Below are 13,065 nucleotides of genomic sequence, written 5' to 3' on the forward strand. Positions count from 1 at the left end.
TGTTTAGAGATAAAACTCTTTAAATTCGATTTTCATGAAACAGCATCCCAGAGAACGATCTACTCGATAACCATCTGTTAATCACCCCTAGGGTCATTTCTCACCGGAGTTGTCCTTTAAGCTCAATGTGATTCGTGTGGCACTGAAAACCGAGAGCTAGTATTTTAGTCTATGGATCAGTTACTGTGTGGATCAGTTATATGATGGTTAGATGCACTTTTATGGACCGACAAGGCACTGGCATTTTAAAGCTGGGAAGAGCCAGGACTTTTTTAATATAAATTTAAATAACTCAGATTTTATTCATTTAAAAAAAGAATGTCATATACACTTGGGATGACTTGAGGGTGAGTAAATCATGGGCTAATTTTCATTTGTAGGTGAACTAACTGCTGTAAACCGGGTCTACAAACACAGTAGATCCACACAACCCCCCCCCCCCCCCCCCACACACACACACACACAATTTACATTTTAATAATAATAAATAAGGGAAGAATTGAAAACCTAGGGCCCTATAATTTCCGCGATCACGGAATCGCGGACGGAATTGCGTAATTGGCATATTAACGCGGAATCTGGTGTTAACGCAGATTTCCCCGGAATTTTACATATTTGTAATGAAATTCTGTGTCGTGTGGGTTAAGAACGAATGTCTGAGGAAAGTGCAGACCGGGGGAAGCGACACAACCCCTCCCGTCATTTCAGCTCGCCCGTCAAAACAATGAAAGTACAGCGAAGTTGGTCTCCACGGCTCTGCTTTCGGCAGCGAAAAAGTTAAGAAACTCGACGCTAACGGCGGTTTCACACTGCACGCGCAGGCGGCGCAGAAGCTTTGCGTATGGAGAGCGGGAGCCGCGCTCGTGTATTGCACATACAGACAAATATTGTCCATTCTGTCAGATTTTCCGGTGTTCTGCTCGACCCCTGTCATCTCGTGCTTTGATTTATAATGGGCACATTAGGCAGCAATGCATATCTGCTGCAAATGCGACCGTTTTCCCCTCTGTTCCAAACATGCATTTAACATGCTCTATATGGGTAGTTTACATGATAAGTAACCTTAAAGTTAAAATTAAGCATCTAGTTTTAATCATTTAAAGGGGCCTTTGAAGTTGGGGAAAAAAACTTCTGGTAGTGTTGTGTTTTCGTGTATTTTTATTTTTCACAGCTCTGGATATCATAATGGTGATTGTTAAACACACAGAACAATTCACTACATGATTTCATGGTGAAATGTGTTTTTTTTATGTTAATTTTCAAATTTAAATGTTTTACTTAAGAGTACTTAAGAGTACTGTAAAAGATGATTCTTATGATTTTTTGATTTTTTTAGTTCTTTTAAAAAAAATGTACTTGAAAGAAAAAGCTAATGGAGCACTTTCATTTTAACTTATATAAACTATTATAATTTATTTTACCGGAAATTTTAAAGCTAATAACCATTAATATTTGAAGTATTTGAAGTGCAGTGTTATGTTAAATATCATATTTGTCCTAAAAAGTAAATGTGATGTTTGTTACCTCGATATATTTAAGGTCATTCCTATTTTTTGTTTTATGTTGTATTATATTAACATTAAAAGCACACTCTTTTTTCACCAAAATAACAGTAAAGGGTAAAAAAAAACTGAACTACCAAACATTTTAACGGAAAAAAAGAATCTGCAAAAATTTAAACGGAAAAAACGGAATTTGCAAAAATTTAAACGGAAAAAACGGAATTTGGGAAAAAATTAAACGGATTTTATAGGGCCCTAAAAACCCAGTTTGTGAACCAAAGGCCAACCTAGAGAAAAGGAAAATCAAACCTGAGATCTCCTTCTCAACTCACATCTTTCTCCTAGACAGAAATGAGATCAAGTGAATCAAATTGAGACATAAGGCTAAGTCTCCTGCTTCTCACATGTTTATCCTGAGACAAAAAATGACATTCTCTCATGTTTATCGCCACTAAAGTTTCATAAGAGATCTCAACAACATCACATACTATGTTCTGATTTGTCTCCTTGGCTAGAGAGACTGGATTGCTCATATGTGTCTCCTCTAAAGTTTCAGAAGGGATCTCAACAGCATCACACGCTGTGCTCAGAATTTTTTCTTCAGCTCGATACTCTGGAACTCTCACTTTTGTCACCTCTAAAAAGTTTCATAAAAGATCTCAATAACATCACACATTGTGCTCAGAATATTCTCCTTAGTCAAAGTCTCTGGCACTCTCAAATTTGTCAAACAAATGTTGGTCACTTTTTCAAAACTCTTCACAGAGTGATCACAACTTCAGTCTGTGCGAGCTAAACTGTGGATCATTGGCACTTGATTTGAGACATGAATTAAGTGTTTTGTTAGTTTTTGTGGATTTTGAATGTGAAATAACTGCTGTGAAGCAGAAAGTTGGTTTGGAGAACAAGTTTTGAAAATGACCAAAGTATTGAGAAATGTGGCCTAGCGATTGTAAAAACTGTAATTTAGTTTAATTTGGCAGGGCAAATCCCAGCATCTTCTCTAGTTTATTTGAGAAGGGTTCTGCCACATTGGTAGTTTGAGCTCTATTGGCCTGTGGTTCACAAACTGGTTTTTCAAGTCTTCCCTTATTGAAATGTAAAATGTGAGTGGGGGGTTGTGGGGGTTGAGGAGAGAAACACACAGGCGTCGTGATTTACTATCTAACAGGGGACCTGAGTCAGTGTGTGTGTAACGTAATCACTATTCAATAATGACCTGCAATTAATACATTAGAGAGCTATTTCTGCTTGATTTAACCCTTTAAACTCAGTTATTGCTGTAAAAACTCTAAATCTTTGCAGTGTGTTTGTGATGATAAGAAATGTCACAGCAAACACACAGGCGTCGTGATTTACTATCTAACAGGGGACCTGAGTGAGTGTGTGTGTAACATAATCACTATTCAATAATGACCTGCAATTAATACATTAGAGAGCTTTCTGCTTGATTTAACCCTTTAAACTCAGGTATTGCTGTAAAAACTCTAAATCTTTACAGTGTGTTTGTGATGATAAGAAATGTCACAGCAAACACACAGGCGTCGTGATTTACTATCTAATAGGGGACCTGAGTCAGTGTGTGTGTAACGTAATCACTATTCAATAATGACCTGCAATTAATACATTAGAGAGCTATTTCTGCTTGATTTAACCCTTTAAACTCAGGTATTGCTGTAAAAACTCTAAATTTTTGCAGTGTTTGTGATGATAAGAAATGTCACAGCAAACACACAGGTGTCGTGATTTACTATCTAACAGGGGACCTGAGTCAGTGTGTGTGTGTAACGTAATCACTATTCAATAATGACCTGCAATTAATACATTAGAGAGCTATTTCTGCTTGATTTAACCCTTTAAACTCAGGTATTGCTGTAAAAACTCTAAATCTTTACAGTGTGTTTGTGATGATAAGAAATGTCACAGCAAACACACAGGCGTCGTGATTTACTATCTAACAGGGGACCTGAGTCAGTGTGTGTGTGTAATGTAATCACTATTCAATAATGACCTGCAATTAATACATTAGAGAGCTATTTCTGCTTGATTTAACCCTTTAAACTCAGTTATTGCTGTAAAAACTCTAAATCTTTGCAGTGTGTTTGTGATGATAAGAAATGTCACAGCAAACACACAGGCGTCGTGATTTACTATCTAACAGGGGACCTGAGTCAGTGTGTGTGTGTAACGTAATCACTATTCAATAATGACCTGCAATTAATACATTAGAGAGCTATTTCTGCTTGATTTAACCCTTTAAACTCAGGTATTGCAGTAAAAACTCTAAATCTTTGCAGTGTGTTTGTGATGATAAGAAATGTCACAGCAAACACACAGGCGTCGTGATTTACTATCTAACAGGGGACCTGAGTCAGTGTGTGTGTGTAATGTAATCACTATTCAATAATGACCTGCAATTAATACATTAGAGAGCTATTTCTGCTTGATTTAACCCTTTAAACTCAGGTATTGCTGTAAAAACTCTAAATCTTTGCAGTGTGTTTGTGATGATAAGAAATGTCACAGCAAACACAGAGGCGTCGTGATTTACTATCTAACAGGGGACCTGATTCATTTTGTTAAACATAAATAAATCAAAAGTGGTTAGTTTAAAAAGCTCATAAATGTATAAGGTGGTAAGATGGGCCTTTTATATGGGCCAAAAGTCACACATTATTTTTACAAATACTTGGCTAAAATAAAATGTTTTTAATAATGTCTATGTTAACACTTGTTTAAAAGAACTTTAGATGCAAAGTTTGTCCTATTTACCGTACCTTTTTTTTTTTGATAAATAAAATAATGCATTATTTTTCAATAATTATAGGCCACTGTCATTAAAATGTTATGATTAAAATTATGTTATCATTAATATATATATATATATATATATATATATATATATATATATATATATATATATATATACACAGAAACAAAAAATATTTACAAAAGCATTGAATGAGATCCCTTTATAATTTAATTAAGTTTTTTTAATCGTTTTTTCTTGGATCCTGTAGTATTTAATTTTAAAGTAATGCAAAGTTTGAAACTAGTCAGGGTGTTTAGTAAAGATATATAATCTATATGATGTTTGTTCCTTTAGTAAGCAGTCTGTTAAACAGCAGCTCTAGAGTCAGAGGACAGCAGGCCATTCAAACAATAGAGGAGTGTGTGTGTGTGTGTGTGAACGACGTGTGTTTAAGGGCTATTACAGTTCCTGCTCCAGCCTACAGGGGAGCTGCTGAGCATGGCCTTAAACACTCACACACTCTTAGGTCCCCTCTTGGTCAAAATTTTTAAAAATTCACCAGAGTGTTGTTTCTTGATTTTAACATGATTTAAACACACACACCTGTAGGTCCTTACTTGGTCAAACATTTAAAAAATCACCAGAGCATTTCTTTAGTGTTTTACTTCATTTTCACATGATTTAATGCATGACCAACAGGGGACTTGAAAAATGTCCCCTCTTGGCTCAGAGGTCCCCTGTTGGTGAGTGTGTAACGACGCCAAGGTCCCCTGTTAGATAGGTAGACAAGTACACACACACACACACACACACACACACACACACTCAAAAAACGTATCAATTTAATTTACATTATTCAAGATGCGAAAAAGAAAATTTGCTCTACAAATGTTAGTGGATGTAAAATGCACAATTTGTCAAATGGACAAACTCAATTGTATTGAGGGCAGGAATTCCATCCAATAAATATGTGTTTATAAGTGTATAACCCCACAATTACAGAAACTTAAATGTAGCTACAACATGACTGAACACATATACTAAAAAACAAAACAAATTCAGATCCACTGCCAAGTTTGTTAATTTTACTCAGCAATGTTAAGTTGACCAAACAAACACTTATTAAGTAAAGCTGACAATACAAATTTTTAGTTGAAACAACTCAGTAAATTTAAGTTCATGTATTTGCATAAGTAATTTTAAGTATTTTTAAGAGTTTTTTAAGTAATGTGAACAAGGAGTATTTGAGTGCAACTAACGACAGTGAAAGTAAATTTTTTAGTATATATATATATACACTCAAATCTATACTGTGTTCCGGCACCTCAGATAAATTGATAAATAAATCAGACCTCTATCTCCGAGCATGTGAACGGAAGTGCTGAGGTAATCTAGGCTGCCTGCACGACTGTAATCATGGCTGTAGTCAGCAATGAGGTCGCCGTGGTCCAGACCTTGGTATTTTTCAAAGATGTATAAATGTTGTAAATAATTTCAGATTAGGCATAAGATATGAATGTGTGTGTACATATTGCAAATTCATTTATTAAATGTATTTACATTACGTCCGTAAAGCCTTCAGTGAATTAACCTGAATTAATGCTTAATAAAATATAGGCTAATATCAGTTGACCCGATGTTTATTTTCTTCACTGACACAGACAAAAAAGAATAGACTCAGTTCAGCTGTAGGATGGGAAGAGACAGGGCAAGAGAAGGAGACTGAGAAAAAAGAAAAAATGATGGAAATGAGAGAGTGATGAAATGAGGAGGGATCAGGTATGACAGATCATTTTTGCCTTCAACCATCTTAAAATGCACATACAGTATGTAGATCAAAGAAATAAAAACATTCTAGAATAGCTCAAACCCCCTAAAATAGCTAAAGTTTTGGGAACTCACTGATTTTAAAACTCTTTAAATTAGTTGCATGCACAAAAGTTGTTGCTGTTTCTGGAAACCTGTTTTCTTTGACCTTATAAATTAATGCATTTATTAATGTGTTGTAGCCTTGAATATTCATATATATTAACATTGAACATTCAGACAAACTCATTGTATCTCTGTGCTTTGAAGATTAATAAAAAAAAACAAAAAACAAAACTTATTTTTATTTTTTATTTCTGTGGTAAAAAATGTTGTGTAACCAAGATTGGCTACTATGGCCCTTGGGTTTGTTTTAGCCCCAGGGCCGTACGTGTTCTTAATCCAGGCCTGGTTTCGGAGGAGTTAAAAGGACAAATCAAGTCACAGTACCAGTCAATAAGGAAGCTATATGTACCACACTATTTGGACCATGTTGGTTTGTTACAGCAAAACATTTGATTTTGCATTTTGACATTGACTCAGCATGTTGTGATTGATTTCTGTTTTTAACACACCATTTTGGTGTTTCATTTGAATCAGTTTTGGACTTCCCATTTTTATGTTTGAATTTAGATTGTGAAAAACAAGGTTCAGTTCCATATTGTGGTGCTCAGCAATTATAATATCGTATGGTCATTTTATCAGTGTAGATGTAGATGGACCAAAATAAAACCATTAAAATATCAAGTAAGTAAGTACCGTTATTTCCTCAAATAAAAGCCTGTAGTCAAATAAACGCTGGGCCTCTGAGAGTGGCCGGGGGCGTGGTCAGTACGAATAAATAAAGGCCGATGGAAAATGAGTGGATAATCTCCTAAATGCCGTTAATTTAATGCGAAACCATCCTGATGCCACGCGCCCCGATGGTTTGAAAGGCCCATTATACTTTCGCCTGTCTCCGCTGACTGCGCACGCTCCTCCCCAAACGGACGAGGCATTAAAACTTGACGCTCTCGCAGTTGTGCTATTCTTTGAAACGACAGAGGGCGATTCGGAGTAATTGTTCTATAAACCAACGCGTCGAGAAGTGGGCTAACGTGCGCAGGTGAACCTTGGCTTGATATTATTACTTGTGACATGAGAAGAAAATATGCACTAAATTAACGAGCTCTTAAATATTTCCTAATTTCACTAAACTTTAATGTCGTGATTTATTTATTTATTTGATTTAACATGGATCTTTATTTAAAATGGCTTATGTGATGAGACGTCATGCTCGGCTAGATTCGCTGAGACCTCGTTCATCTTCGGATGCGGAGCTGCGCACGGACTTACAAAAAATGCGTATTATGTTGTTGTATGGTGATATTTTTGCAAATGTTTCTTAAAAAAACTATGATATTTCACTTTAAATTGAAAACGGTTTACATGAAGCAATTATATTTCAAACAGATGGAATTAGAAATACAGGCCTACCCCTAATAAAAGCCTACAATAGGTTTGCATGTATCTAAGGTACAAAAATAAATAGAAAAGAAACACTACTATATACAGTACTTTGCAGCATCAGCTCTTTTCTTGCAGTGTCTGAAAAAGTAGATAAATGGATTCAGTCTAAGCCCCTCCTTTCTGAGAGCCTGCTCTGCTCTGATTGGTCAGACGGTCCAGTCTGTTGTGATTGGCTGACTGCTAACAGCAGGGGCATGTTCAATCTCAAACCGCTGCGCAAACTTTTTTCTATGGTGTCCGGGTTGAACGTCATGTTTCCTGGAAACGGTGTGCAGAGGGGTTTGAGATCTTGTTTGGTGGGTGTGTCAAAAATATCAGCCCATTCAGCAGGAATGTGTATATATAAACCATGCGGCATTAAAGAGACAGCTCGCACAATGGGTGAAGGGTAAAGTCATTTACAAATGTGTTTACTCTGCAGCTCGGTATACGCAACAATTGAAGATATTAGAGAACAAGTTTGTCTTTTCATCCTGAAATGCGAGGCAAATGCTGGATCACAATAATTAGGAACCACAGTTTCCACAAATTTCTTCCCTCGATTGGGATGTTCACTTTTATTCTGGATGGCAAGGACGGTGACTGTAACATTGGGCCTCATTCATGAAACACGTGCAAATGAATTTTGGGTGTAAATCGTTCATAAAGCCGCTTTGATGTAAATTTTTGGATTCACGAAAATGTTCATATTTTCAAAATGTTAGTTAGTACGAAAGAAATTTACACCTGCTCACTAACATGAGTAAATGGTGCGTAAAACATTTGAACGTACTTTGTTCTAATTTAGGCAAACTGATGACATTGCATTTTGATGCACTATGTAGGGCAGGCCTACCATAATAATATTTTGAGAGTTCATATGCCCTGTCTTTTTTGTTTTTTTTTGTTTGTACTGTTTAAAGGTGCCCTAGAATGAAAAATTTAAATAACCTTGCCATGGTGAAATAATAAGAGTTCAGTACATGGACATCACATGCTGTGAGTCTCAAACACCATTGCCTCCTACTTCTTATGTAAATCTCGTGAATCAAAAACACCACAGAAAAAAGTGCTAAAAAAGTGCTTCTCAACATAAACCCAACCGTGACACAAGCTTTGGGGATCATTTATATGCACGCCCCCGACATTTGCATCTGGCAACCGCAAACACGCAAGTGCTTTCTCGCGCGCGGATGATTTGAAAACACCAATAAACAAGTAGACTGCATTTTATCAATCTCCATTCGAGATGTTTTGCTTAAAGTGTCATTCAGTCAGTGTGTGTTCTGTCAGGATTGTCAGGACTCATGAGCCGCTTCACTAAACTGCTGTGAGCTGTGAGCTGCTGAAATAAGCCAATCAGAGCAGAGCTCAACATTGATATTCATTGCCTTCCAAATAAGGCAAAAACAGAGCATTACATCCTAGGGACAATTTATAGGGTTGTAAATGGACCTGTAAAACTGTATCTGGACAATTTTTGCCCTTAAATAAGCCACATACCGTCTATGTAGATATCAGAGAACAATTTAACATATTGTTTCAAATCATTCTAGGGCACCTTTAACTTTGGGTAATAGGCAGCGCTCGTCACTGTCATTTTTTACCAGGCCGTCCAATCACAGTCGAGGAGAGGCGGGACAAAAACTACACCGACCAATCATCCCACTTGAACCGAACCGAACAACAATAATAGAAAAGTTAATACGGAACTTAGCACCGCCCACAACATTTGAGGTCGGGATGTTGGGGAGCTCGAACCAGATCTGTTAGGACCAATCAAATTGTCAGGGCGGGACTTAAACAATGATGGACAGATGATCAACAGTAACATAATCAATTTGTTCTAATCCTAAATGGAGAACATGATCGAATAGGCTTTCAGCTTTACTATTTCTCTCAAAAATTATGATCTTGTTAGCAAGTTCTCCCTTAAATACTTTTTACAACACCGACAAAGATCGTTTACACTCATCTTCTTCTACTTCTTCCATTGTGTGTGCAGTTGAGTTGTTGACAGCTATGCGTTAGTGAGGTGTTGTTCATGAACGTTTCGTTCTCTTTGAACTAATCTTAAATATGACTCGGGAACAACGAGTTGTCTCAGAGAGGGGAACTGATCAATTCTGTTTTCGGGACTGTATTGCAATGCATATAGGGCTGTCACGCCTGACACTGATGACGGAACTAACGACTCGAACCCTAAGACAGGAGAGGTGAACTAATCTTTCACTTCACATTTAATCACGTTAACAGATGTGATTAAATGTGAAGTGACAAAAGAAAGAACGACTCAGACTTGGAGGTGAGGTTAACTAAGGCCCAATTTACACTGCATGGTTCAAGTGACCCACTTCCGATTTTTTCCTCTCATGTGGCACAGATCGGATATGACGTGTGAACGTGTGAGCAGTAAAAAAAAACGCATGGATTCCGATATCCTCAGATCGGATTCAGGCCTCACTCACATGTGGTAATAAATCCGATATGATTCGGATACGTGCATTTGCGTCTGCCATGTAAGCGGTCGAATTAGATATTGCCCAGTAAATGCGAGTCGTACGTCATTGAAAAAAGGACGGAGGCGAATGACGTCAACTCAGGTGGACACGAACTGCGGTCAAGGGCCAGTGTTGCCTACCCAGCGGTTTTCCTGCAGAATTGGGCTACATTTACACAGTTTTGAGTTGCAATTGGACGGGTTTTGTTGTGAAAACCTGGCAACCCTGTTAAGGGTTCTCCTCTTTTTCTCCACTTTACGAGATAATTTTTTTGCTGACCTTTAAAGATGGAAAAAGGAAAAGTGCAGACAGCAAAACATTATATAATCTTTTTGTCTGTGTCCATTGCATATCCCAGCGTTTTACTTCCTTTTCCGGTTAAGAGCGTCTTGGGCTGTTTCGCTAGTAGGCTATATAGTGTAAATCCAAATATCGGATACGGGTCGCTTTTAAAAGATGATGGAAGTGGGTCATCAAAAAAATCAGATATAGTCACCAAACCGGAGGTGTGCATCAACACCTGCAGTGTGAATGCAATCTAACAGACTGCATGGCCTGAAGACCCAGCTAAGCAATAAATGAATAATTTCTTTGTAAAATGTTTGGCCGTGGCTGCATTAGCTTATAATTAATTTTTTATTCCAAATGTGATCAATGTGTTTGCATAAGTACTAGATGTGTTGGAGAATTTAACATGTGACATTTTAATTATATTCTGCTGAAATGAAAAAAGAATTGTTTATTTTGCTGAACAATATTCAAAGTACCGAGAGGCTATAAAATGATCTGAACTTCCCACTACTAGGCTGCGTCCGATGCCTGTAAAATGCTTCCTTTGGAGGACACGTCTGAAGGCAAGAAAAGCATCGAGCCACATCCGAATCTAATGTTAGATTAATTTCCTGTCTCCTGAGAGACCTTCATTTGATCGATTTTTGAAGGCAGCATATATGTATCCTTTCCCTGCCTTTGGTATCCCACAATCCTGTGCTTTCCATTCAGAGCTGGGGGAAAAGATGCCATCTAGGTTTGCTGGTCAGTTTGTGTGTAAATGTATGTGTTTTTTAACAATATTTTCCACTTCTGATGTCATTTCTAGCGAGAAATTATTAATGTAGTAATTCAATATTTGTTTAGTTCTCACCAAAGCTATTCTCAAAGCACACAAAAACCATTCTCGTCGCTTCATAAATGATTGTAGAGCCGCTGTAGTGAGATGGGCTTTGTAACGACGTCTTTAGTGCCTTTATGGGTCTTGAGAGAGGAAATGACATTGGTGTCAATGAAGGCCTTTCTGAGCCATCGGATTTCAACACTAATATCTTCATCTGTGTCTGAAGATGAACGGAGGTCTGACGGGTGTCCAATGACATTAGGGCGATGAATTAATGAGATAAATTTCATTTTTGGGGTAACTCTTTAAGTAGACATCTGACTGTGGTACTTTTACTTGTACTTGAGTAAAATTTAGCAAGTGGTTCAAAATCAATTCTTTCTTTTAGAAGACAATAAAATTTATTTGTTGTGCTTTGATCTTTTAATTCACAAACAACTATGACACACTATAAAGATAATATTTGAAAAAAGCATAACAGAGACACTCTAAATTTTCATAGTTCAGATATGACTTGTAATGTGTATTGTCAGATCTTAAGTCAGAGAAGGCTTAATAATGGATTTAATGGCTATTCCAAGTCTAAACTAAACTATGGCACAGCTATGCTTTGGTTCCACGTTTAGCCTACTGATTAAATGTTTAATTAGTCAGCCAATATCAAAATAAAAGTAATCATCTGTAACATCCCAGTTGATAACATAACTAATAAGTCGTGCAGGGTCAGTTAAGGAGGACAAACCCACAAGCTTGACAGCGATTTAAAACATAAAGCAGGTCATAACGTTATCTCTGTAAACCTGTGTAAAGAAAACACACTGTATAGTGTGTGCACATACGGCTCCTTATCTCATTTATTTTTCAAGAAGGCAATACCGAACCCAAATAAACTGAACGGGAATTCAAGGGAGAACTGGAAACTTCCCTGTAGCTGAAGGAAATTTTGTCAACAGCAGGAGAAGTGATTATCGGCCCTGTGTTTGCAGAGCATGTGGGCAGTTGCAGACACACTGGGACATTCTGGAAGGCCGCCTTTTTACAGAAGATAAGATTGGGGCCACCATGGAAGAATCAGTCAGCTATAAGCAGGATATTATCACCCACTGCTTTATTGTTTAACGTCATTTATCAATGCTTAAACATGTGTCCTATTTTATATTTCTAAATGCTCCAGATAAAAGGACAAACACATCTGTTGGCCAAGTAACAATATTACCAGTAGTTTTAGTTTATGGGGATTTTTTTTAAATACTGTCAGTATTACATAGATAGCTAATACACAGGCACACTTGATGAACAGTAAATGTGCAAATATGCAGAGGACAGTTCTGAGTTTTTCATTGCATGTAACGTGTGAAATATCAAAGTAACTAATTTAATAACCAAGTGTGACTCATTTCCTTGCATTAGATTATAGACAACTATATAGGACATCATAATGTTATTATTCTCTGAACATACAGTTCCCTCAAATACATGTGGGAGAAAAAAAAAATTACAATTAGATGCTTCTTTTAATTAGATTCTTTATACTACTTGTTTTGTCAACAAAATTACAATAATTTTAATTGTGTGCATGTGTTGGCTGTCACAACAAATATCGTTAGGCTATTCACAAAATTAAAGAAACCTTAATTCATTTCTTTGAATTTCAGATTCATGTTAAAACTTATGGAAAATAAATGAGCCGAGAATTTTTTTTAAACATTTAATTAAATGATAAAATAAATTTAATTAAATGAAATGATCAAATAAATTAAATTAAATGATCAAATAAATTAAATTAAATTATCAAATAAATTAAATTAAATGAAGATCTGAAGAATGAAGATTAAATGTCCTACTCTGCCCCTTAGTGTAAAAAAACGCTAAATATTAAAATATTCGAAATATCAAAGTAGC

Source organism: Pseudorasbora parva, chromosome 13 (assembly GCF_024679245.1).
Source record: "Pseudorasbora parva isolate DD20220531a chromosome 13, ASM2467924v1, whole genome shotgun sequence".
NCBI classification, from domain to species: domain Eukaryota; kingdom Metazoa; phylum Chordata; class Actinopteri; order Cypriniformes; family Gobionidae; genus Pseudorasbora; species Pseudorasbora parva.